The 23,574-nt window shown below is 48.8% G+C and overlaps 1 long non-coding RNA gene across 1 annotated transcript; it reads left to right on the forward strand.

Annotated features, from left to right (window-relative positions):
* Positions 1-5,403: 5,403 nt before the first annotated feature.
* On the forward strand, positions 5,404-6,242 carry LOC149367399 (uncharacterized). The gene is made up of 2 exons (XR_016287035.1): positions 5,404-5,490; positions 6,096-6,242. It is a non-coding gene; the product is annotated as an uncharacterized LOC149367399 (long non-coding RNA).
* The last annotated feature ends 17,332 nt before the right edge of the window (positions 6,243-23,574 follow it).

Consider the following 23,574-nt stretch of genomic DNA (forward strand, 5'->3'; position numbering starts at 1 on the left):
TCCATTCTGATACAGACTGCACATTTCTTCAACAAATGGAGTCAGAAAGGTGTCTGCTGACTCTGGCTTTGACTCACCGTGGTAGCAGCCAACAATAAATACGTTGTTGTTTGAAACTCCCTCTGCACGACATAAGATAGGCCAGAACTGACTCGTAGAGCTTTTTGTTAAAGGAATTCCATCAATGAAAAATGTAAGCTTGAGACATGATGGTGCCGCTGAAATGTCCACAATAACCAGAGTCGCCAGACAGGTTTCTACTCCTATATGTACATAACTCCCTGGTGACACAGAAATAATATTATGTTTCCTGGGTGTTCCGAGCAACGCCCTGGCATCCGAAGGCAAACAAGCAAAGCATGGACAACAGTCGTGCGTTTTCAGTTTCTTTAAGAGGCCACTGACAGCCTTGTGTCCCACCCCATTTCCTACTGCCCACCTTGTCAAAAAGTCCTTCATGCTTTCGTGACCTTTCTAATCTGAGCAGACAACACCAGAACTGCCAGGACAATCTTCACTGTGAACAATGTTAGGCACGGCAGGCACTTCTGTTTCGCATATCTCCAGACAGTCGGAATCGGAACTGGAAATCGGAACTCGTTCTTTATTAACTGTGGATGGGTCACTTGACATAGCAAACACATTCGCACTGATAGCTTGCGACTCTGAACATCTCGGCACCGACCCTTGCTGGGAGAGGTTCGCCGAAACCGCATCCTCGAACGACGGTTCGGCCATCGAACTTAGGCGCCGACGCTTCTGCCAGCGAGACAGTTCATCGAAGCCTTTAGTGTGCCTCGAAGACATAAGAAAAAGTTGAATACTCTACGTTTTGCACTCGCAGTCTTGACGTGCCGCCGCGAACAAAAGCACAGCGAACGTTCCAACGGAGCCAACGGCCACGCTTCGCTCGCTTCTCGACAGATTTTGGCGGGAAACGTGCGGTCGCTCGCAGCGCCGCCAGCGCCGGCTCTACACATGTTTTCAATGCAATCCGTTTATTAAAACACGCATGCTCAAAATTTTGTATAGAAAAATTTTTACTTCTAAAAATATAATAACAAGATTTACTTACTATCTTTATGCAGCTATATACGTAGGTATGATGGCGCTCCTGCAATTTTTGAAATATGGCGGGAAAACGTGACTCTCGCACTACGCAAAGTACGCATAGAAAGAATCAGCGTTTCTATATAAGCGCAAGCCGCACGTCACAATTGCCTTAATTTACTCTTCCCTGGACGATTTCTTAAGCGCCACGTACATTCGTGATCCATGTTTCTTTTTTTAGTATTGCTTGACGCTTGCAGCACACCACATTAGTAAAGTACGGATGTCCATATTTCAGGCTTAATGTCACGAAGAAAATTGTTTAGAATATTATGTGTCATGCAGTCATATAATATATATTGTCTAAGATACGTCCTTAATCAAACGTCTACAAGGCATCAAACTTGAGAGGGCCTCTAGACGTCTATTCTGTTGCTGGAAGAAGCCATAGTCGAGTTGAGATGGGTCAAGCTGAGTCAAGCTGTCTAGTAGCCGACATTGGTTTCCTGGGACGTGTCTTAAGAAAAAAAAGTTGGGCTGACTGTTTTTCCGTTTTTTCCATGCCAGCTTGTTTTCATTTCCAAGTCTTCCTCCTCCAGTTCTAGACCATTCTGGTCAATCACTCTCTTGGCAAAGCTTTCCATTTCGGTGTCTTCCTCTACTCCTACGATCTTAAACTCGAACCTTCGTCCTTTGTGTTGTTTGACTTCAAGTCGACGTAGTTATTCTGTTTCGTTAATGTGCTTCTTCAAAATGTCTAATGAAGGTGAATGCGATGATACAACTATCACACCTTCTCTGCCGGGTCTCACAGTGGTGTCTCTCAACTGGAGATCCACTGGATCTACCTGGGTCTTGAGCAGGTTCATGAGCTCTTTCGGTGTTGCGTCTTTTGCACAGATAATCAATGCTTTGGTGTTTTTTTCCTTTGTCTCTTCCGCCGTTGTTTCACGAAAACCTGGCCACCATGTGATACACGAAGTTCGAGCAACCCTGTGCTGAATCTCTTACCAAGGGCCGGTGAAAAACACTTTTCCGCTGCAGAAACTCTGAAACTGGCTAGATTTTCAAAAAGCCCTTGTCGAATCCTTTCCAACGAGTGGTTATAAGTTGATGTCACTCAATTTTTCGCTGAGTTATTAGAGTTTCCGTTCGATGCCTTCCGGCACCCATGGGAGCGCCCTGCTCCTCGGGAGTGTATGCCTGGAGCGGTTTTTGACTTGTAGTTCTTTTAATCGGCCATCGAAGGTTGGTTTTTCGGTTGATTTGAGTTCCTTGAAGGTTTTTCGAAACAATTTGACAAAATTTGAGCAGCGAGTGGGCTTTTCTTTTGCTGCAGAAGCGTTTTTTTGACCCCGTTAGGGCTAAGTCCTGGGTGGTGCTTCTGGGCGAGTTTTCGATGATAAATTGGGTTCTCCTGGTCCAATTTGGACGCGGCTTGTTTTAAAATGATCGCTAACACTTCGCGAGAGAGGAGTGTGAAAGGAAATTTCAGCACTCACTCGTTTTCGGGCTTGAAATTGAAGAAATCCGCCCAGCTCGGCCCAGGCACACCCGATCGAGGCGGGGACGCTGATGATGATAGTAGATAGGACAAATGGTAGTTGAGGCGTCAAAAATTAATAAGAAAATTTGCCTCTCCCGCACCACTAATGTATCGCGGGTATAAGCCCAATAGCAAAATAAAAGATTTGGCCCGAGGGCAATTGTGATTTTGCCACCCGAAGGTGGAAAGAAATCAATGGGGAAAGCTCTACTTTAGCGACCCACGACCGAGGAAGCGGACCCGGGGTGACTCCCCTGATCTCCCCTGGGAAGTAGAGGGATGGGATGGGCGTTTGGAAATGGGAAGTTGGAAATTGGTTTGGGTTGTGGGAATTAGCTGGAATTGGGGACAGCAGGGATTTTGTCCAGATTTGGCTTGATTCGATCCTGAGTTCCTTTTCAGGCCTACTTGAAGGACGAGCACTCAGTGCACCAATTGTGGGCCCTCGGCGTCGAACGTACTCCCACACCACAGAGAACGTTTTGCCGGCGATCTCCGACCGTCCGAGACAGGGAAAATCCTACAGGGGCTCGACTGGGATACCCTCCCCCAAGCCAGGTTCCGCCACCCCGACCCTCCCACAGTACTAAGAGACGGATATTTCGCAGCACTCGTTCGGTACTTCGGCTCTTACTCCTGCGGTACTCGCACACGCTGCAGCCATCCTTTCACGGTTTTCGCGGCGATCGGGAAGCCTAGCGATCGCCCTGGCATAGTATGTGAAACCTCAATCCATACACCCACTCTTTCACGGTTGAGGTCTCGATTGATGCCCGCAGTGACATCACGTGCTACCACAAGGTATATCTGCACGTGCCCGGGCCAGGCATCGATGCTCGCTGCGATTTCGCCAGTCTACTAACCATTACTCAGATAGCCGCCGGGCTTTCCCGCGTTTCGGAGCTTACTGGCCTCGGAGTTTGCTGCTACTTACTCCATCTCTTTTCGTGCTTTCAGGCCAAGGGCGACTTCCCCAAAACCTAAGCTTGGATCGCCCAGCCGCATGCCCCCGCGAGGCACCGAGCTCTTCGTGATCGGAAACCAACGCGTCCGCGGCTGGGTGGTACGCCCTCGTACCGAGAGGGAACCGTGTGACTTTCAATTTTTGCGAATTTTGGAACGACGCGTCTGCCCGGGCGATCTCGTCGCTCGGCAAAACAGCTAAGTCGAAACCGCGTCTACCGAGGCGCCAGCACCAACGGCAAAACGACGAAGTCCCGACCGCGTCTACCGGGTCGACCACGCCAAAAGCAAAGAGTCGTTCTACTCAGCAGTTCTGCTTTTAAGCCGGATTCCATGTGCCCAGTCCGTCTCCCTTCTCGGACCTGCCCTCCCACACAGGCATAGGGCATCGTGGGCGCGACACGCTCACAATGTCGCGGAAAGTCTGCTGCACCTTTCCTGGGGATTCGCAACCCCAAGAGTGGATTCCGGCGGATCCACCCACCGCTGTGCGTTGCACCGGGACAAAGCCTAGTACCCGAAACTACACCGGGCCGAATCCGGTGGCAAGGGGGGCCACGGGCAGGCCGCACAGTCGGATTCCCCCCCCCCCCCCCCCCAGTAGATAGGGACAGAAAGTAGATTGAGGTTGAAAGTGACCTCGCCCGCTCCACTAAAAGTAGATAGGGACAGCGGGAATCTCGTTAATCCATTCATGCGCCTCACTAATTAGATGACGAGGCATTTGGCTATTTTTTTTTGCGGTGCACCCACCTCCCGCCGCTGGTGTGCTGGGAGACTGCATGAGGCTACTTTTCTACCTCCACCGTTGGACGTGTGAGGCAGCTCTGCACACCAGCTGCGCCGCGATCAGCCAATTCAAACTAACTTGTCCGAACAGTGACGCGCGTAATAGGGAGTTGCCGGATTCCCACTGAGAAAGTGCAAGTGGTACACTAGTGTTAGTCGGCGCCAACCTCATGACGGGCAGCACTTTTTATCAGGACTGCATTGCAGCCCGTCATCCGTTGATGTGCCTTGAATGCTCTCACCCCGCCCCATGAAGACAACGCACTGTTAATAAGTTGAAATCACGCACAGCAAAACCCAGGCCCTTCCCAAGCAACCACAGATATCCGTCGGACGTACGAGCTAGACCGAACGTCCTTTGCCTAGATCGGACGTCCATCGGACGTACGAACACAATCCGATTTAGGATATCCGTATTCGTACATCCGCCGGACGTACGAACAGTGTCCACTTTTGTATATCCGCATGAGAGACGAGGTGGACGTCCGAAGGATGTAAGGTCGAGTATTTTCCCAGGCCATGAGTATGGACGTTTTTTATTTCACAGAAAATTCGAGTCTTTCGTGTATGTATACTGTTTTATTTGCATCAGTTGGAGGGTTTGGCGCGAAGACGTTTGTAAATTGGTACGATTCCACACCATAATTCCACTCCTACCTGCAGTGCAAGAGCCGCCAACGAGCTAAATTTATCTAAGAGGAGAAGCAGGTGTTGCAGAATTTTGCAAGAACTCAATGACTAGTTTTATATTTATAAAACTTCTCCAAATTAGAGGAGTTCCGCGACATGTCCACTGTTTTGCTAGCTAAACTTGCCATTGAAACCTTTCGTAAGCATCAAAACTCCCGTGCATTCTGCTATCACCATCATCATAGATGTCAATTCGCGGTCAGACCAATCCAATCCATCAGTACGGCTCCGTAGCGCTGTTGTTGATATGTCGCGTAGTGTTGTCACGCAGATCTTTATAGCTCTGTTATTATAAAATGTGGCTTTGTTCGGTCTGTGGACGGCAGTTGTATGTAACTTAAGCAATTTGAAAGATACGGGAAGCCCCTGAAGCTCTTCTGGAACACCGGAATCCCGTATTGCGTCGACCTTGGTTTAAAGAAGGCTTAGTGCACATGTGATTGCCTACGAAGGTATGTATCCAGTACACTTCTTGGAACTTGCTTCTAGGACAATGCAGCATGCTCATATAACATTCGTTCACAGGACAGTGGGAGCAGTGAGCGCGAGGAGATGGCTTCCACAAGTGTGTGCTGTTCTCACACTTTCGGGCGCCTACATCACACAGCTGCGGGAGCCTTCAACTCGCGCGGCTAATTCCCACTCCTCTTCAAAGTTGCGGGACGGAGTATTATCGCATCTTGTTAATTTTTAAGGCATCGCTAGGTTCACTGTGCCTGTATAAAGAGTGACAACGCGCGAAAGGCAGACCATAGGTAGCACGTGTAGTTCGCAGTGGTTCGCAACGGAAGCTATGCGGCTTTCTGTGCGCAGTCGCGTACACTGCTGCGCAGGTTAGTGCCCTAAGGCCCATGAGAATAAATAAAGAACAGATACATTGTCAAATGTGGTGTGGAAAAGTGAGAGCTGTTATTGCCTTATACTTATTGAGGTGTTTGTTAAAGTGCATTGTTATATTTGCAGCACTTCTATTGGTTCCAATGTTTTTAACTTGGGCTGCTGCATTGTGCCATTTGTTTCACATGACTGATGTTTGGCGCGTTCTTTTTTATTTCAGAAATCCTGTGGGTGGGAAGATTACGGATGTGTGTCCCAAGCTTGCCACATTTGAAGAGTCACATTTAAGAAATTTTCCGAATATAACCCATTGCTCTGCTGATGTATCATCAACCACAATAAAATATGCGTGCTATGCATCAAATTGTTTTTGGTTTTATTGCATCGCGCGGAGTGAAAAAAGCACGCATGCACCATATATGCGAATATTCGAGAAAGATCCGCCAATGGACGTACTCTACTGGACGTCCGTCGGCGGGCGAACCGTATACCTTTGGCCACCTTTCGGACGGCCGACGGACGTCTACCGGCTGTTTGCGGATGTTCAGCGGACGTACAGAACATCCGAAACAGACCTCTGTCGGCCGTCCGAAGGATATCGGTGGTTGCTTGGGATCTTTGCGCCGCTAGACTCATGCCCGGCCCACATCCGGTGTAACACTTTGCCACCGCACACCAGCGCCTGCGCGCTGCTTGGCTACTGAAGTTCGCACCAGAAAAGACAAAATAGCGATGTTATCAGAAAGACTGCCGGCTGTACTCGGGCGGCGACAAAGCATGCCTGCCCACGTAGCGCGCTTTCGGCAACGGCGCTGGACGCGGGCGCGCCGGGCGGCGAACTGCACTGCTCTCTGGCTGCCCTGGTCGTCGCTAGGCCTGTTTCGCATCGAAGCCGCGGTGGGCAGCGCTTCGGAAGTAGCCTGGGTTATAATAAAATGTCTGCTTTTGGCATCGCTTTACTGTGAACAGCATCGCCTCACAACAAAAAATATGGTCATTGTTGCGGTGCGCTCGGCAGCGGAGCTATATAGCGGACGCCAGGCGGGCAAGCCGGACCGCAACGGCCGGGCAGCGGCAGCTGAGCGGCGGTTGTGGCAAGAAATTTGCTCGTATTACAGTTTCTGCTTCTACCAGCAACTCGGCATTGTTCAACGATCCTCAGCAATGATCTATTTTCCACACTTCTTGCTCCCACAGTTTATTATTTGCGTGAAGAAAAATCTTTAGCTCATTTTTATGACGCCAACGGACGGGATCCATTCTACGTACGGTTTCCCGCGCAAGACCCCCCTGTATGACAAAGTCAGTGAAGAGATATGGGGCCTATTGGAACCATGAGAAATTTGTTGAATCAGATCTTTGAGCATATACTTGCTCACCTTGGCCTCGTGAGCTCCCGACAGGGCAGCGGACCCCCCCCCCCCCCACCCTGGGCATCCAGAAGACTGACCTGGCCATCCCTTGTGATGACTAGGTCAGGGAAACGGTTGCCCACGGAGGCTTTCATACGGGGGCATATTGCACCTGGTATCCCATCTCTTGGAGTCTTGAGGCCACGTACTTGGTGAGGCTGTCATGCCTCTGAATGCGGATACCGTCCGTGCGCTTACACTTTTGGAGGACATGACCTATGGTATCGGGCGAGTTGCACCCTGCCCTGCACTGTTTAACCACATCCCTGCCTCGTTTAGTCCAGGAAATAGTTGGAAGGGCGTTGAAATGAAGCTTCACGACGTCTATGAAATCTCGTCCGGTGAGCAAACATGTTCCCTCAGCGATCCAAGTTGTGGATCCTGGAGCATCATCGGAGCCTTTTAACGCAACGCCATCTACGCTGGTGTACAGCTGACTTTTCCAAAATTTTGAGTTCAGGGAACCGGAGTGAATCGTCTCTCCCTTAACGACGCACAGTCTGTCATTCCTCTTCATCGTATCCGAAATGAAGGCCATATCTGCCATGGTCCTGCAGCAGGGACTGGTCGAAGAATGTAACCGTTCAAGTCTGCGCCTCCTCAGAACCGGGATAGTCGTCCGTGGACAATGTATCCCCAGACCGCCGTACTTGACTTGGGCATAAAAAGCTCCTAGGGGTAGGTCCTTTGGTAGGCGCCACCACAGACGCGTAGCAGGCCTAACCGCCCTGTCCATCTTGAGCAGCAACTTATCAGAAACCAGCCGCAACACCAAGCGGTGATAAAATCGAGGAAGAAGGTAATGCCGTAGAGTCACCAGCCTCTGTTGGGGCTTAAGAGGTGCCTGGTTGACGTTGTTCAGGAGGCCCGTCATGTCTTGTAGAATTTCCGTAGCGGCCAAAGCCGAGGGCGAAAATTGCAATCCTAGGTATTTCCATTTCGTGGTGGCACCTGCTGAGGGGATTTTCTCTCCTCCCACATAGAAGGAAATGGAGTTGTCACCCTTAGCGATGTTCGCCTTGGCATCAGGAACTATGGCAACTGAAAGGCATTTCTTTGGATTAAGGGCGAGGCCCCTGGCTGAAAGAAAAGACTCAAGACTCTTCAGCTGGAGTTGTCCCCGTGGCGTAGTTGAGAAGACGACTAGGTCATCCGCGAATGCCATGGCGTTTAGTTCAAGGTTTCCACTTTAGAACGCCTCCCCGATGTCACATGTCGACAGCCAGAGATCCACTACTGCGTTGAACAGCATGGGGGAGAGAGGATCGCCCTGACGAACGCCAAGAGAGGGTCGGACCAGCTTCGTGGACTCTTCAAAAGTAAGGACCGTTTTTGCGGATGTACGGAAGTCCCTAATATATCTAACAAAGTCTTCGTCGAGGCCTTTTCTCTCGAGCCCCTCCAGTATGGCTGTAAGGGTGACCTTATCAAAGGCCTTGGCTATATCAAGGGATGCCATAAATAGAGGTCTGAACTTATTCTTGGCCTCATGCAAGGCCCCGGTCAGCATATGGATCTTTTCACTGCATCCGTCGACGAGCAGGAAAGCTCCTTGCCGAAAATCTAAGTCCAGCAGACCAGCTAGTCTTGATGCGATTATCTTATGGAAGAGGCGAAGGACGACCGAGGAAACCGTTAGGGGACGGAAGTCACCCGGCTGCGTCGCGTTCTGGACCTTTGGTATGAAGCTTGTACGAGCTCCAGTCAAAGAGACTGGAAGGCGGCGTGTCAAGATCAAAAGAGTTAAGACTACCTTGAGTACCTCAGTAGGAACTGCTCGCAGATCCCCAAAACGGAAGCCATCCAGACCTGCTGTTGAGTTTAGTGCCGGCAATGCCCTTTTGATCTCCTTAGAGGAGACAGGTCCGAAGGGAGACTTGCCCGTAGAGCCGGGACTTGCTGTCGAAGGAAGGGGAGGCAGGTTATCTGGAGCCTCCATCACTTGCGCCCATGAAGATAAGAATAAAGTCTTGTCTGGTACGTCAAAGGTCACCACGCCGTCTAAGACTTGTCGAATACAGGTGCTTTGGTTCTTCTTCTAGAGGGATTGTACTTTGGCATATTCCCTTCCTCTCTTCCTCCTGCCGACCTTCTTTCCGTCCTTCGTAGATTTATCTCTCCTACTGGGTCCAGATGAACCGTTGTCCCTGTAGAACACAGCCCGTAAGTAGTCATTAACTTTCCTATCAATATCGCCATTATCCAGGAACAGTCGCTATGGCCCACAGCTCACCCGCATTGTGTGAGCTCGGGCATTTCTTTTCGGTGAGCTTCCGTAGTTCCTCAACCAGTGAGTCACGGATGCTAGGTTCAGTTACCTCCGGTACTACCCCCACCCCATCTCCCAAACTATCGAGATCATTCCCCTCTGGACCATCCGGCAACTCACTCCCCACGCCCCTCTCATGTGAAAGTTTCTCCACTAGTTCCCTATACTCTGGAGAACGCCTGTGCAACTATTTGCATCGAATGTGCGCTCAGAGAACTGCTCGTGTAGAAGTTGATTTATATTGTTTTTGGGACCATCACGTAGGAGGTCCACCTCCATCCGGCTAGAAGAGTTGACTCTTCCAATGACCATCTAGGCTTTATACGTGATATCACGATGTCGGCATTGTACTGGTCCGAGTGCTCCCTACGACGGTGCTCCCCGAGACCGATTTTTGTACTAAAAGACCTGCCACAGTCCGGGCAGGTAGTATGCAGGAAATTACCTGCGGAAGGGCCAGTTGTGGTCTCATCGGAAGAGCTGTCTTCAAGAAGGCCGGCCCGGGCCAGCCTGCCAAGCCGAAAGAGACAAGAAACCGACCTCTGGCGAAGAACTGCGGAGGAACCACCAACATCCGAGGAGGAACGTGGATCGGAGGAGACCTGGGGAGGGCTGGACATCTCCCCACTCGAAAGTGGCTGCTTACTAGGACAGACGGGACGCCTGGACCTCTCCCTCAAGACCCGCGGCCGAACATCTCGGGGGACACGCCCGTGTGGCGAGTGACGCGGAAAGCGCGGAGGGAGAATGCGGCCAGAACGCGTTGTGATGCCGCTCCCAGGTGGAGGAATGGACTTCTCCAGCCTAGGAGACGGTGAACCCACCAACCCCGCACAGAAACGGACTTTCTTAGCCCTGGGGGCCCCCACAGATGCCGTCTTAGAAGTAGTGGGAGTAGCGCATACATCGCGGAAAGGTTTCCTACGTCGAAAAATTACAGCGCGGGTGAAACCATCCCCCGAAGAGGCAGGCGAGGAATCCCCCCGAACGCCCAACACCCCGGGCCCAACCGCGTCTGCCGGGGCGGCCGCGGACGAAAAAAAAGGGTGGGGGTCATCCAATGATGGGCCTACAATCTGTGGACTCCAGAGAAGCTACCACCATCAAGAGGAATGAGCCCCACCAACAGGGCCAGTTCTGCTACCGTAGAAGGGGAGCCTGGGGCATACACCCGAAACAATCCCCAGGGGGCCGGGCCAAGGGGCCCCGGTCCCCTGTTGGAGAGGAGCGCTCCGACTCACTGACTTCCCGGGACTATTGTAGCCGCATCCTCATCCAACTGGCGAGTGCCTTGGAGCAGCATAGGCCGCGGAGCACCGTCCAAACCGACTGCAGACACCGGGGTATTACTGACTTTAGGTGTTAGCAGCGCACACGAAACAAGGACGGACAGAAAAGGGAACGAAACACGGCGCTGACTTTCAACTGAGCTTTATAGGAAAAATAAGCGACTTTTATACAAATAATTTTTTTTTTACATGTCACTCAGAAGATGTCAAAACGTCCTACTACATGGGCCATCTAAAATCACTGATACTCTAGATAAACTCTGATAAAGATCGTGATTGAAAAGACAGAGGAATCCTGAGGAGAAATGAGAGGTCAATCAGATGAAACTGGTTAGATTTGCAACGCCCACCTTTTTTTCTTAAGACACGTGCTGCTTAAAACCATCTAAAGGTGTCATGATCAACAACGGTGAAGAAACAACAATGGAAAAAACTGTCAAAAAACTTTGATACCAAAATGCAAAAGCAGGCTGAAGCTGTATATGGGCTCCCGTTGTCAAAAAAGTAAAAGAATATATTATAAAATGACAAAAGACAGGACTGAAACGGCACAAAAACGCGTTCACTGAAGCAGCATAAAACCCATATTATTCCACCATTTAAAGAGTGTCCAAGTGTGCGCGCCTGCGGCCTGCAAGGATCCAAGTTCATTATTCAGGAGCACTAAGGACGCAGCGCTGACGCACATGTCCCCTTAATGTTCTTTGGCTTTTGCCTCGATAATCTCCCTCGTGGTCTGATCGCTGCTTCTACATAAAATCGTAGTGTCCTGGAACCGTGGTATGCACTTACTGCATTCGCTGCAGTGCACAGCGAGATTTCCTTCTCGTATGTTTCTCTTGAGCCTCAGAGGGTGACGAATTGGTTCTTGCACGGCACTGCTTGGTCCAGTGGTGCCACCAACATACCATTTCATACCACTTCAGCACTTTGTTGTCGTTTGCTTTTCAAAGTTTTCCTTCTCATGAACACTTTCCAGCCGTGGCATGCATGCCAAGGATACTGAGCTTTGTTTGTTCAATCCAGATTGTGAGAAATGGCTTAATATGAATTGTGAAACTCTGCGTTTCTCGCTATAAAGTGATAAATCCAGCCCTTACATGACACATTGGGTAATGCATTACAGTAGCAAATGTATTTTGTGCATTCCAAAAGCTCTCACTCAGTCAGCCATAGATAGTGTCAAGTTCTTTTACCAAGCTGATTCTTGTTGCCTTGTCGTTAGCAATCTGTCACTCCAGATCATTTACATCATATTCGTTTTTTAGAGGCTGTCACTGTCTGTCTAGGATGTGAGTCAAAAAACCAGTGAGGTGTACGTCTCCTAACACAATGTTTACTACAACAGTCAACAACAACTACAAAACTAAAAAAAAACAGAGAGTTACATGACATAAATGAACATGCACAAATCAGGCAGAGTTCCCACACGCAGGTGGTTTCTAAGAACAACGTCAAATAGTTCTAATTAGAGTCTTTTGAGTCCGTGTAGCAATCGAAGGAATGATAATGAAAACAGTCCAATCAGTACTTAAGGTGGATGAGGAATGTCGCTAGAGGAGACCTCGCCGGGGCCTGCGGTGCGTAGCCGAAGGAGCGTCACGACGGTCCGGATCGTTGCCGGGGTGCGTCGGCCTGGGAGGGCAGCCTCAAAGCGTGTTTCCTTCACCGGCGTCAAAACTCGAGTCCCTTTGTCTACCCTCGGGGCGGCCGCACGGAGGGGACGCCGTGGCATACCGACCTCCTCGCCCCGCGGGTGCGTTGCGCCCATGTATCTTCGCGGCCGTGGTTTCACACGCACTTGCGGTCCCCAAAGCCGCGCGCCCACGCCGTCTGGTTTTCTTCGGTCTCCGTGTAAACGATTATTGCTTCCGCGCAAACGCGCGCACTTTGCACCGTCTGCTTCGCTCTTTCCCCGTGGCTACGTCGGTTTCGTCCGCTGCGTGCCACAGTTTCTATCTTCTTTTCCTTTCTTGGCGGGGCGTCTCGCACTCAGCCGTGCCAAGTACCCCGCACTTAAGAGTTTTCCTACGAAGGAAAACTGCTCACTCGCGTAATATGCACAAACACGCACACACAAAAGTCACAAGAAACCGCACAGTTCACACAGTATGCACACAAAGAACAGCAAAGCACGAACATATATAGATACTTCTTTCCTGCGGATATATACGCATGCTAAACACGCTGAAAGCCACCCTTAGTTCAGCCTACTAAGGAAGTCTGCTCCCAAGTTTTCTCTTCCTTTTATGTATTCGATATGGAACTCGTACTCCTGGAGTGTTAAGCTCCATCTCATCAATCTTCCTTTCGACCATTTGGTTTTTGTCAAACACTGTAGGGGCTGGTGGTCTGTTTGCACCCTGAAATACGTTCCATACAGGTACAAATGAAATTTCTTTATTTCCCACACAAGTGCTAAACACTCCTTTTCTACAGTCGAGTTGTTTTGTTCGCATGCACTGAGCTTCTTGCTAGCATAGGCCACAGGGTGAAGTATTCCGTCTTCCTCCTGCATCAGCACTGCGCCTAGGGCTGTCCCTGATGCGTCTGTGCGTAAAACAAATTCTTTGTTTACATTAGCGGCCAGCAAGACGGGCGGTTGCGCCATTCTTTCTTTAAGCTTGTTGAATGCTTCCTGCTGTCGGTAACTCCAGTTTACTGTATTTGGTGCCCCTTTCTTTGTCGTCTCCACCAGTGGGAGAGCTATGTCTGCATAATGTGGAATGAATTCTCTGTAGAATCCAGTTAATCCCAAAAAGGACTGCACCTGCTTTTTGGTTGTCGGCCTTGGTGCCGCCTGGATTTTCTCTACGATATCTGGCTTCGTCGCTATCCGCCCCATCCCTATCTCGTGTCCTAGAAAGGATACCGATTCAAATCCGACCTCGCACTTTGTGGGGTTCACCGTCAGGTTTGCCTCACGAAGTCTCTCAAACAGGGTTTCAAGCGCCATCAAATGTTCCTCCCACGTGTCTGTGGCAACCAGAATGTCGTCTATGTAGTGGTGTACATCATGAAGACCACCCAGTACCAGTCTCATTAGCTTTGTGAACGTGGCCGCTGCAGTCTTCAGGCCAATTGGCATGAATCGAAACTGAAATAGGCCGTTAGCGCATGAGAAGGCTGTTTTTTCCTTGGAACCCTCCTCCATAGGTATCTGCCAATACCCTTTCGCGAGGTCGAACTTCGAGAAAAATTTCTTTTGTTCGACGCTCGCAAACACCACGTCAATTCTTGGAATGGGCTCACTATCGGGGATTAAGACGTTGTTGAGCCGCCTGAAGTCGACACACAGTCGATTGGAGCCATCTGTCTTCTTGACGACTACGAGGGGTGAGTTATAGGCGGACTCCGTGCGCTCAATTATGCCCAGTCTAAGCATTTCCTCTACTTCTTTCTCGACTGTCTTATGTGTAACCAGTGGCAAAGGGTACTGCCTGACGTGTATAGGCTGCTCAGTGGTCAGGCGCAGCTTGCACTCAAGAACCTTCGTCTTTCCAGGCAGGTCTGAGAAAACGGTGTCGTATCGTTCGAGAAGACGCTTGAGTTGCGCCGTCTTTTCTACTTCTAGGGCTGGGTTAATCACCGCGTCCTCTGGTCCCGATGTCTTCCTTGCATTGAAAGTGGGCACTTCCTCTCCATCCGGCTCTTCACTGATGACCATGCAGGCGATCATCTGGTCGGCATTAGGGCTCCTTTCTTCATATCTCTTCAGCATATTTATGTGGAAGATCTTCTTGTTTCCGTTCACTAGCAGCTCGTAGTCTACTTCATTCTTCTTCCTTGTTACTGGAAATGGACCTTTCCACTGCATAGTGAGCTTGTTCTTGTCACTCGGCAGCAGGATCAAGGCCTTTTCACCTGGCTTTAGCTGTCGATTCACCGACTTGCGGTTATAAAATTTCCTGTACTTCTCCTTGGCAGCATCAAGGTTGCGGTGCGCAATCTCGCATGTTTTATGCAACCTCTCTCTCAGCTCCAGCACGTAAGTATACGTGGTTTTCTGTTCGGCTTCCAATTCCTTATTTGACCAAAGCTCTCGAAGGATAGTCAGTGGTCCTCTGACGGCTCTGCCGTACAGCATTTCGAATGGCGAGAAGCCCAAACTTCACTGCGGAACCTCTCGGTATGCAAATAGCAGTGCTGGAAGGTAACGATCCCAATCAGCAGGTCTTTCCTGGCACATTTTCTTCAACATGTGTTTGATGGTCCCGTTGAAGCGTTCAACCAAGCCATTACACATCGGGTGGTATAGGGTTGTCAGCAGCTGCTTCACTGACAGGAGACGACTTATTTCCTTCATTAAGTCTGAAGTGAAATTTGATCCCCGGTCCGTGAGCATCTCTTTCGGTACTCCGTACCGCGAGAACATTTCAAGCAGCGCTTCTGCGACTTCGACTGTGTCAATAGATTTTAGCGCGATGGCGTCTGGATATCTTGTCGCCACGTCCACCAGGGTGATGATGTAGCGATTTCCTTTCCTCGATGCAGGAGCTATGGGTCCAATAATATCGACTGCCACTCTCTGGAATGGCATTTCAATGGTAGGCAAGGTGTCTTGCTGGGCGAGTTGGTTGGGGAACATCTTGAGAACAAACAGCGCTTACAGACAAAGGACCAGAACAAGAAGGACACACAACTGCGCTGACTAACAACTTTTATTTGGGAAGGGAGCCGATCCGCACCTTTTATACAGGACTGGAGGGAGTGAAGCGCATGCGCAAAGATCAGGAAAGTGGGAGCACGGAAAGTGCCAACACATAGACCAAGTATTCTTATCGTCACTGATAACCAATAACGCAGCAAAAAACAAGCGAGAAAAGCAGGGGAGACAAAGGCAGGGAGCGTTAAGAAACAATTCTAAAAAATCTAAAAGATCCTGAAGAAGCCAACAACCAACACGGCTAAACGAATGACGATGAAAGGCGACAAAGATAAAGGCACGAAAAAACTGAACAGACTGAAGCATAAAATGTGCAGGAAAAGCCTGCGGAAGATGTAAAAAATCGGCACTGCTGAAAGATGACGGAATTACAAGCATTAAAACAGATAAAAGCAAAAACCTGAGAAGCCGATGAGAATAAAAACACGCAGGAAAGGTGGTCACTAAAAAAATGAAATTGAACAGACAACAGATCTCTAAAGACAAGCAATGAATCGAAAAAACGTGTGGGCGATAAAACCTAAGGTGAGATAACAGAAAACTTTTTACATAAATGTTTAGGATAAAAACCATCGTAACAAAAACACGGGATAAAACAAAATAATGCGCTGAATCAAATCGAAGCAGAGAGGAATGAACACTCTTTGTCTAACAGGGCAACTGACGGCGTGCTAACGCACTCATCTTTTAGCTTGATAATAGTGGCTGCTTCAATGATTTCTCGGGTCAGTTGATTTACGTTTTTCGCCAGAATATCTGTTTCCTTGAAAGTGGGGGAGATGCGACGGCAAGGACTGCAATCACGGCAGTGGATGGCCAAATTACCGGACCTTTTATCCTCAGCAGTAGCTTTATGCTCTAGTAAACGCTTGTTAATACATCGGCCTGTTTGGCCGATGTACTTCCTGCCGCAGGGTAAAGGTATCGAATAGACAACGCCCGATGAGCAGGCAACAAACGGATCCCGATGCTTAATTGTGCAGTCTGGAATTTTTTCCCCAGAGCCATTGACCCTTCTGCAGAGTCTAGAAAGACGGTGAGGAGCAGAGAAAATAACGTCTACCCCTGCCCTTTTTCCAATTCTTTTTAGATTGTGGGACACTTGGTGGATGTAGGGTATTACAGCTACCTTTTTATTGCGACTCTGCCCTTCCCTTGCGGTTAGGTTCTTTCCTTGCCTCGTTTTCAACATTTTCTGAGCAACTGAGGAGAGGAGTAAAGCCGGGTACCCAGAGCTGAGAAGCCTCTGCGCTTGGTTAAAGAAACTGCTCTCGATACTGTGCTCGCAGGACTTTAGTAAAGCATTATTGAAGGTGGCCTGGACTATGTTTCGTTTCACCAATTTCGAATGGGCTGACTCATACGGTAAGAGTGGCTTATTGGCCCTTGGTTCGAAGATCCAGCACACGTGATCGGGCGAGAAGTGCAGCTTAAGTTCAAGAAAGCGAAGACAGCTATTTTCCGGAACTTCATGCGTTAATACGAGGGGATGAAAAGACTCTCTAAAAATGGCTAGTACACTGGAAACCTCGGTCATGAAAGCATTGCCTGGACACTCGAGAAAAATTAGATAATCATCGACATATCTGAATATCTTTAGCACCGGCGATTTTGCAATTTTTTTGCTTACTTCTCTGTCAAGCATGGCCAAGAAGAGGTCGCTCAGTATAGGGGCGATGCACGACCCAATACATATGCCCTGCTTTTGGATAAAAAGAGATTCATTCCACTCAGCATAAGTAGACCTCAGGTAAACAGACAATAATTCTAAAAAGCCACTAGCAGAAACGCCACATGCATTTTGAAAAGCCACAATTCCATGCTTGTCGATGCAATCATTTACACAATGGAGCAGATCGTCATGCGGAATAGAATAGTAGAGATCTTTCACGTCAACGGAGAACCCTAGGTAGGTCCTGCTTCTATATTCTCGCAAGAAGTTAATGGTTTCATTTGAGTTTTTTACTAGGAACGGGTCTTCTACTGCGAGAACGCTGAGATTGGCTTGAAGAAAGTTAGCAACCAATTTTTGCCATGTGTCATTCTCTGAAACGATTACACGGAGCGGGCACTCGGGTTTATGTGTTTTTGCAGTAAAAAATAAGCTGAGGGACATTTTTCTGCTATCCGTTATCGAGCGGGAAAGTTTATCGAGGTTCAACCGTTGGCACAACTTTCTTGCTGTGCTCTTAACTTTTGTCAAGGCTACGTTATGACATTTGTCAAAGCAGGAATTGAGTGCGGACGATGCTTTTTCACAATAGACATCCTTCGGCAGTAAAACAAAACCCCCTTCCTTGTCAGCGGTTAGCAGGGACAAGTTGTTGTTTTTCATGTAAGCGACAGTCTTCCCAAGAGGGGGCTTTTTGCTGGTACGACTGTGGCGGTTAAGTACGTCAACGCCTTCGGAGACGCAACGATCTATATCAGCTGCAGGAGCTGCCCTAGAGACTTGCCTGACCATGGTGTAAGGAGATAGCGCCACCCAGCGGCATTCGTGAGGAGAAGAAGAGAAAGCACGAGGAGCGCGTGCGGAGGGGAACGCGGGGCAGGTCGAAGAGGATTACGTGGCAGAGAAGAGAAGAGCGCGGTGGGCGACGGACGTGGACGAGTTCTGCTGGCTCCCCGAGTTCCGGGCTTGGGCCTTAGCCGCAGACGTCCGGGCCACCAGACCTGGACTTCCATCGTCGAGAGCCTCAACCACCAGGCTCGGGCGCTACTCTTCTCCGTCCATCCGTCAGCTGCTCTACATAGGCCGCTTCGGGCGCCTACGTGACTTTTTCCGGGATACCAGACCTGGGAACCGTGCCGGGAGCCCACGAACGCTGACGCTGCGGTAGCGTTTCATCGACGTTGGAACGCCAAGAGACTCCTTGACTGCCCGACACCCAGCCAGTCCTCCCCGCTCGTTGCTCGAATAAGACAAGTAGTGTGAACTTTCCTCTTTGACTCTTTTTCCTGCATTTATCATAAGCACTTTGTTCTGTTCCCCCGTGTGTTTTTCCCGTGTATTGTTGCGTTGTTCTCTTGTTCCTTTCCTTTCTTCTCGCTCATATTGTAATTGGTTTCCTTTCCGTTAAAAGCCGCCTCGTTTATTGTTTGTACTTTGGTGTTTGTTGAAAATAAGACCTGCAATCACACAGAGTCCTCACACATGGTCAGTAATTCCGGGGCTGAGGGGCTTGGTTCGATGGCGAACTTGGGCCCACGCTGGAGCAGCTGCTGGATTTCTTTGGGAATGTTGTTGGCACCTCCTAAAAGATGAACACGATTGCCGGCCGGTGCTTGCTTCTTTGGAACTAACGTCCGGAGACTTGGGAGCGCACGCTGCCACAAGAACTCAGTGGTGCAATCGATGATGCGCGAAAACTCGCGCCACTTACTCCACGAGATGGGTGTTGACGGGGGCGCAAGCAGAAGTTGAAGATGTTGCCGGAGAAGACGGGCTTGGTGCTGCCATTCGGAGCGCAAAATCTTGCAAATCCGGTTTCCATGGCCGGCCGAGGGTCGAAGACCGCCGAACAGAATCAGAACATCAGGCGGTAAGATCTGGTGTCGCACGCAGAATCCCAGAATCCTAGCCTTGCAGGCAGCGGACGAAATCAACGAGACAAGATGGCACGGATCGACACAGAACGAGAAGAAAGAGCCTCTTGTATTAGAAATGAACTTTAGCAAGGTGTGTTGCTGGGCGAGTTGGTTGGGGAACATCTTGAGAACAAACAGCGCTTACAGACAAAGGACCAGAACAAGAAGGACACACAACTGCGCTGACTAACAACTTTTATTTGGGAAGGGAGCCGATCCGCACCTTTTATACAGGACTGGAGGGAGTGAAGCGCATGCGCAAAGATCAGGAAAGTGGGAGCACGGAAAGTGCCAACACATAGACCAAGTATTCTTATCGTCACTGATAACCAATAACGCAGCAAAAAACAAGCGAGAAAAGCAGGGGAGACAAAGGCAGGGAGCGTTAAGAAACAATTCTAAAAAATCTAAAAGATCCTGAAGAAGCCAACAACCAACACGGCTAAACGAATGACGATGAAAGGCGACAAAGATAAAGGCACGAAAAAACTGAACAGACTGAAGCATAAAATGTGCAGGAAAAGCCTGCGGAAGATGTAAAAAATCGGCACTGCTGAAAGATGACGGAATTACAAGCATTAAAACAGATAAAAGCAAAAACCTGAGAAGCCGATGAGAATAAAAACACGCAGGAAAGGTGGTCACTAAAAAAATGAAATTGAACAGACAACAGATCTCTAAACACAAGCAATGAATCGAAAAAACGTGTGGGCGATAAAACCTAAGGTGAGATAACAGAAAACTTTTTACATAAATGTTTAGGATAAAAACCATCGTAACAAAAACACGGGATAAAACAAAATAATGCGCTGAATCAAATCGAAGCAGAGAGGAATGAACACTCTTTGTCTAACAGGGCAACTGACGGCGTGCTAACGCACTCATCTTTTAGCTTGATAATAGTGGCTGCTTCAATGATTTCTCGGGTCAGTTGATTTACGTTTTTCGCCAGAATATCTGTTTCCTTGAAAGTGGGGGAGATGCGACGGCAAGGACTGCAATCACGGCAGTGGATGGCCAAATTACCGGACCTTTTATCCTCAGCAGTAGCTTTATGCTCTAGTAAACGCTTGTTAATACATCGGCCTGTTTGGCCGATGTACTTCCTGCCGCAGGGTAAAGGTATCGAATAGACAACGCCCGATGAGCAGGCAACAAACGGATCCCGATGCTTAATTGTGCAGTCTGGAATTTTTTCCCCAGAGCCATTGACCCTTCTGCAGAGTCTAGAAAGACGGTGAGGAGCAGAGAAAATAACGTCTACCCCTGCCCTTTTTCCAATTCTTTTTAGATTGTGGGACACTTGGTGGATGTAGGGTATTACAGCTACCTTTTTATTGCGACTCTGCCCTTCCCTTGCGGTTAGGTTCTTTCCTTGCCTCGTTTTCAACATTTTCTGAGCAACTGAGGAGAGGAGTAAAGCCGGGTACCCAGAGCTGAGAAGCCTCTGCGCTTGGTTAAAGAAACTGCTCTCGATACTGTGCTCGCAGGACTTTAGTAAAGCATTATTGAAGGTGGCCTGGACTATGTTTCGTTTCACCAATTTCGAATGGGCTGACTCATACGGTAAGAGTGGCTTATTGGCCCTTGGTTCGAAGATCCAGCACACGTGATCGGGCGAGAAGTGCAGCTTAAGTTCAAGAAAGCGAAGACAGCTATTTTCCGGAACTTCATGCGTTAATACGAGGGGATGAAAAGACTCTCTAAAAATGGCTAGTACACTGGAAACCTCGGTCATGAAAGCATTGCCTGGACACTCGAGAAAAATTAGATAATCATCGACATATCTGAATATCTTTAGCACCGGCGATTTTGCAATTTTTTTGCTTACTTCTCTGTCAAGCATGGCCAAGAAGAGGTCGCTCAGTATAGGGGCGATGCACGACCCAATACATATGCCCTGCTTTTGGATAAAAAGAGATTCATTCCACTCAGCATAAGTAGACCTCAGGTAAACAGACAATAATTCTAAAAAGCCACTAGCAGAAACGCCACATGCATTTTGAAAAGCCACAATTCCATGCTTGTCGATGCAATCATTTACACAATGGAGCAGATCGTCATGCGGAATAGAATAGTAGAGATCTTTCACGTCAACGGAGAACCCTAGGTAGGCCCTGCTTCTATATTCTCGCAAGAAGTTAATGGTTTCATTTGAGTTTTTTACTAGGAACGGGTCTTCTACTGCGAGAACGCTGAGATTGGCTTGAAGAAAGTTAGCAACCAATTTTTGCCATGTGTCATTCTCTGAAACGATTACACGGAGCGGGCACTCGGGTTTATGTGTTTTTGCAGTAAAAAATAAGCTGAGGGACATTTTTCTGCTATCCGTTATCGAGCGGGAAAGTTTATCGAGGTTCAACCGTTGGCACAACTTTCTTGCTGTGCTCTTAACTTTTGTCAAGGCTACGTTATGACATTTGTCAAAGCAAGAATTGAGTGCGGACGATGCTTTTTCACAATAGACATCCTTCGGCAGTAAAACAAAACCCCCTTCCTTGTCAGCGGTTAGCAGGGACAAGTTGTTGTTTTTCATGTAAGCGACAGTCTTCCCAAGAGGGGGCTTTTTGCTGGTACGACTGTGGCGGTTAAGTACGTCAACGCCTTCGGAGACGCAACGATCTATATCAGCTGCAGGAGCTGCCCTAGAGACTTGCCTGACCATGGTCAGTAATTCCGGGGCTGAGGGGCTTGGTTCGATGGCGAACTTGGGCCCACGCTGGAGCAGCTGCTGGATTTCTTTGGGAATGTTGTTGGCACCTCCTAAAAGATGAACACGATTGCCGGCCGGTGCTTGCTTCTTTGGAACTAACGTCCGGAGACTTGGGAGCGCACGCTGCCACAAGAACTCAGTGGTGCAATCGATGATGCGCGAAAACTCGCGCCACTTACTCCACGAGATGGGTGTTGACGGGGGCGCAAGCAGAAGTTGAAGATGTTGCCGGAGAAGACGGGCTTGGTGCTGCCATTCGGAGCGCAAAATCTTGCAAATCCGGTTTCCATGGCCGGCCGAGGGTCGAAGACCGCCGAACAGAATCAGAACATCAGGCGGTAAGATCTGGTGTCGCACGCAGAATGCAAGGAGGCAAGGAAAGGCAAGGAGGCAAGGAATGCAAGGAGGCAAGGAAAGAACCTAACCGCAAGGGAAGGGCAGAGTCGCAATAAAAAGGTAGCTGTAATACCCTACATCCACCAAGTGTCCCACAATCTAAAAAGAATTGGAAAAAGGGCAGGGGTAGACGTTATTTTCTCTGCTCCTCACCGTCTTTCTAGACTCTGCAGAAGGGTCAGTGGCTCTGGGGAAAAAATTCCAGACTGCACAATTAAGCATCGGGATCCGTTTGTTGCCTGCTCATCGGGCGTTGTCTATTCGATACCTTTACCCTGCGGCAGGAAGTACATCGGCCAAACAGGCCGATGTATTAACAAGCGTTTACTAGAGCATAAAGCTACTGCTGAGGATAAAAGGTCCGGTAATTTGGCCATCCACTGCCGTGATTGCAGTCCTTGCCGTCGCATCTCCCCCACTTTCAAGGAAACAGATATTCTGGCGAAAAACGTAAATCAACTGACCCGAGAAATCATTGAAGCAGCCACTATTATCAAGCTAAAAGATGAGTGCGTTAGCACGCCGTCAGTTGCCCTGTTAGACAAAGAGTGTTCATTCCTCTCTGCTTCGATTTGATTCAGCGCATTATTTTGTTTTATCCCGTGTTTTTGTTACGATGGTTTTTATCCTAAAAATTTATGTAAAAAGTTTTCTGTTATCTCACCTTAGGTTTTATCGCCCACACGTTTTTTCGATTCATTGCTTGTCTTTAGAGATCTGTTGTCTGTTCAATTTCATTTTTTTAGTGACCACCTTTCCTGCGTGTTTTTATTCTCATCGGCTTCTCAGGTTTTTGCTTTTATCTGTTTTAATGCTTGTAATTCCGTCATCTTTCAGCAGTGCCGATTTTTTACATCTTCCGCAGGCTTTTCCTGCACATTTTATGCTTCAGTCTGTTCAGTTTTTTCGTGCCTTTATCTTTGTCGCCTTTCATCGTCATTCGTTTAGCCGTGTTGGTTGTTGGCTTCTTCAGGATCTTTTAGATTTTTTAGAATTGTTTCTTAACGCTCCCTGCCTTTGTCTCCCCTGCTTTTCTCGCTTGTTTTTTGCTGCGTTATTGGTTATCAGTGACGATAAGAATACTTGGTCTATGTGTTGGCACTTTCCGTGCTCCCACTTTCCTGATCTTTGCGCATGCGCTTCACTCCCTCCAGTCCTGTATAAAAGGTGCGGATCGGCTCCCTTCCCAAATAAAAGTTGTTAGTCAGCGCAGTTGTGTGTCCTTCTTGTTCTGGTCCTTTGTCTGTAAGCGCTGTTTGTTCTCAACAATGGTAGGCATAGTTCCAAGTGGCGCCTTCCCGACTTTTCCTTTGGGTATCGTCCTTTGGCATATGTCACAAGATTTGACATATCGCTTCACGTCACT

Source organism: Amblyomma mixtum, chromosome 1, assembly GCF_055824585.1.
Source record: "Amblyomma mixtum isolate Tamu chromosome 1, ASM5582458v1, whole genome shotgun sequence".
NCBI lineage: Eukaryota > Metazoa > Arthropoda > Arachnida > Ixodida > Ixodidae > Amblyomma > Amblyomma mixtum.